The 3767-nt window shown below is 39.5% G+C and overlaps 1 long non-coding RNA gene across 1 annotated transcript; it reads right to left on the reverse strand.

The window, feature by feature from the left end:
• Positions 1-568: 568 nt before the first annotated feature.
• LOC112215158 lies at positions 569-3398 on the reverse strand. Its single transcript, XR_002948204.2, has 4 exons — positions 2958-3398; positions 2760-2845; positions 2471-2643; positions 569-1893 (listed from the first exon to the last, which is right to left on the reverse strand). It is a non-coding gene; the product is annotated as an uncharacterized LOC112215158 (long non-coding RNA).
• Between the last annotated feature and the right edge of the window lie 369 nt (positions 3399-3767).

A 3767-nucleotide genomic window follows, 5' to 3' on the forward strand; every position in this document is an offset into this window, starting at 1 on the left:
GGGCCTGCAGCCTTGCGAGGGTTAACACGTTTAAATGTCTTACTCACTTCGGCTGCAGTGAAGGAGAGACCGCATGTTTTCGTTGCAGGCCGTGTCAGTGGCACTGTATTGTCCTCAAAGCGGGCAAAAAGTTATTTAGTCTGCCTGGGAGCAAGACATCCTGGTCCGTGACTGGGCTGGGTTTCTTCCTGTAGTCCGTGATTGACTGTAGACCCTGCCACATACCTCTTGTGTCTGAGCCGTTGAATTGAGATTCTACTTTGTCTCTGTACTGGCGCTTAGCTTGTTTGATAGCCTTGCGGAGGGAATAGCTGCACTGTTTGTATTCAGCCATGTTACCAGACACCTTGCCCTGATTAAAAGCAGTGGTTCGTGCCTTCAGTTTCACACGAATGCTGCCATCAATCCACGGTTTCTGGTTAGGGAATGTTTTAATCGTTGCTATGGGAACGACATCTATTGAAGGGTGATGATAGTATATTTTTAGTATACTAAAAGACTGAAAAACAATTAATTTAAGTACACTTTTAACAAGTGTGTTAAATGTTGATGATAGTATATGTATAGTATACTAAAATACTGAAAAACTATACACATTAAAGTACACTTTTAATAAATGTGTTGAATGTTGATCGCATATCTATAGTATACTAAAAGACTGAAAAAAACGTTATTTTAAAGCACACTGCTATTACGTGTGTTGAAGGTTGATTATAGTATATTTATAGTATAATAAAAGACCGAAAAAACGATGAATTTAAAGGTCACTGTTAATAAGTGCATTGAAGTGTGATGACAGCATATTTATAGTATACTAAAAGACTGAATACAAAGATTGGCTTAGCATGTTTTGCATATTGTACAATCCATGCATATGTATTTGAGAAAAGAACACAATCTCTAACAGCGTTTCACCATTTGTTGAGTACGGCAACACATAGCAAAGGTGTCTATCTCAGGCAGTCTTTTTTTTTTCAACAAGTGTCTCAGGCAGTATTTGAAGTATCTAAATATAGTGTAGCCTACAAATCAAGGTATATCAAGTTCCGTGGAGGGAACAATCTTACAATGTTGCAGTTCATAAATTTGAGCTTTTACAGTCTATGCCAAAAGCCTGGGCCTGTGATGTAGACAGTAGAACTATCATCAACACATGCTTCAGTATTCCCCCATTTGTGTGCCAAGCCCCTCATAGGCATATCGAAAGGTTCCCATCCTGGTCAACAATGTAGCTGACCGATGTAGAGAGACAAGTGCCTTATCAGAATGCATTCTAAAGCTTGTTGTGGTCCAGAGACGAGAACTCTACCGTCTATGGCAAAAGCCCGGGCTTCTGACGGGGACAATAGAATGTTACAATAGTAAAATCATATGTTGGTCACTTGTAAACTGATTATACATTGAATTTAGTCTTCAAGCTGCTCAAACAAGCACGTATATCTGCAGTTGGTGTTAATCGACTCTAAAATGCACTAGATTGTGTGAGACAAAACTCACAAAGACAAGACAACAGACAAATGCACATGTGGTCTCAATGTCTAAATAGTGATGTCAGGGCTGATTCAAACTGCAGGACTTCTTGGTGAATAGATAATGGGAGACAAAAGTGAGAGACAATAATGAATAAAGATGCTCAAACAAGCACGTGTATCTGTAGTAGGTGTTTTTCAACACTAAAATGCACTATACTGTATAAGACAAAATCCAAAACCCACAAAGAAAGACAACAGGCAAAGACATACAGCATGTGGTCCCAATGTCTAAATAGAGAAAGCAGGGCTAGTCCAAACTGCAGTAGGATGGTTCTCCTCACAGGGGAGGGAATCAGCTCATGCTTGGCGAATAACACTTGTTTGATCTCTGGGAGCAGGACACAGGAGAGCTGAATAGACCCTGTGAGACAAAAGTGAGGGACAAGAATGAATCAAATAAATCATCACAGCAAAGGAATGTAGCTTGTATGCAAGGAAATGAACATCCTGACAGTCTGAGGCAGGGTGCTCCGTGATCATCCTACTCCAGCTATGGACAGGGACAAATGTGGCACCTCTTATTTGCCAGGATAAAATACATTAGTGGGTCCTGCCTTGATGACTGTGTTACCTTTACACTACTTGTCCTATAGATTTTTGTAGTCTTTAACTATTACTTGGAATAAACTAATAACTAAAACCCTCCTTGTCCAGGAATGACACGCTAGCTAGTGATTAAAGCCATCTGCTCCTGCTGGCTAGCAGTATATCTACTTGTTGTAGCTTGCTAGCTAACCAGCAAGCTAGCTACATTACTAAGGTTGCAGCTATCTACAGTATGTTGAGGGTCATTTTACAGCTTGTATTGACGGTAAATATAACTAAATAGTTATAGAACTAAATATAACTAAATAGATAGCTATATTTACCATCAATGCAAGCTGTAAACTAGAACTTTTCTATAACTAAATAGATAGATTACAAAAAAAATACTTTACCTGACAGCAGTTTGTCGGACGGAGATCTCTCTCTCGAGCTGGAACCAGCTTTCTACTACCGTAAGTATGGATAACATAATTGGCAGAGGTGATCAGCAGAGATAGTACCATGGATAGTACACAAGTTTTGATTGCTTTACAGGTCAGTACTTGGCGGGTTTTTGCATGTCCAGCTAGCGAACATAAAAGTAAGTATTTAAGAAAAAAATGGCAACAATTGACATTGCCAACAGACAGAAATGTACTCCGAAGAAATAAATATACACAACGTGTTAAAACCAGCTCCTACCTCGACAGAGAGCCACCATCTCAGAAGCTAAATCAGATAGCTTGCTATGGCCCACCACCTAAACGTGCTGGAGTATTTAATGCAACCTAAACCCAAGTAAAGCAATTTTCTATTAGAGCTATCAAGAATGAAACACAAGAATCAATCAATTAATAGTTAGTACAAAACTATTAAAATGATACAGAGACATAAGCCTACCCAGTGCTATATGTGACATTGTATCCACAAATATCAACCTGTGACCTGATGCACGTGGACGTGGCAATTTCTCTTTTTCCTTAGTTTCAGCAAAACCATGTCCCATTGAGCTTCCGTGGAACCAAAGACTGGAAGCGTTGCTCAATGCTTTATTCAAAGGGAAGAGGGAAACAATTGTTCTAGCCTACTTCAGTTGTGTTGGTCTATCGTCATGAATCTAGTAATATTCTGTGGAACTTCAGTGGTAGAATGGAATTCATTATTTTGGAGTCGACGTCACTAGCTTCCAGTAGCCTATTAATGTTCTGTCATGGAAGGTTGCAAAAATCTGGTAACTTTCCCAACCCTAGTTCTGTAGAACTTTAGTGGTCATGTTCCATGCAGCTTCAGGTAATGTCCTGAGATTTGGTGATTGATAAGGAATAACTGCAAGTAGTTAAGTATTTAAATGGTTATCTAATGAAAAAAAAGGAATCACAACAACAAAAAGATGTGTAATCGATCGCTCCATCTATAAAGCAAATTTGCGTGTTTGACTGTGTGTGTGTGTGTGTGTGTACATGTGCATGAATGCCTGTGTGTATGCTTGGGCAATTACCATGTTTTTGTGATTCTGAACAATTGAATGAAGCACCGGTATTCTGTAAACAGAGACAGATCTGTAATTATTGGTCGTTTTTATTCACAGCCAACCGTTATCAATGCAGAACGTAAATTCATAATTGACTGTGACGGGCTGCAGTCTTTGTGTGGGAGGCGCAGGACAGAGGTAAGCCTTTGTAGGGGAACTAGTCATGGTGCCATAGTGAG

The sequence above is a fragment of the Oncorhynchus tshawytscha genome, linkage group LG02 (genome assembly GCF_018296145.1).
Source record: "Oncorhynchus tshawytscha isolate Ot180627B linkage group LG02, Otsh_v2.0, whole genome shotgun sequence".
In the NCBI taxonomy this organism is placed as follows: Eukaryota; Metazoa; Chordata; class Actinopteri; order Salmoniformes; family Salmonidae; genus Oncorhynchus; species Oncorhynchus tshawytscha.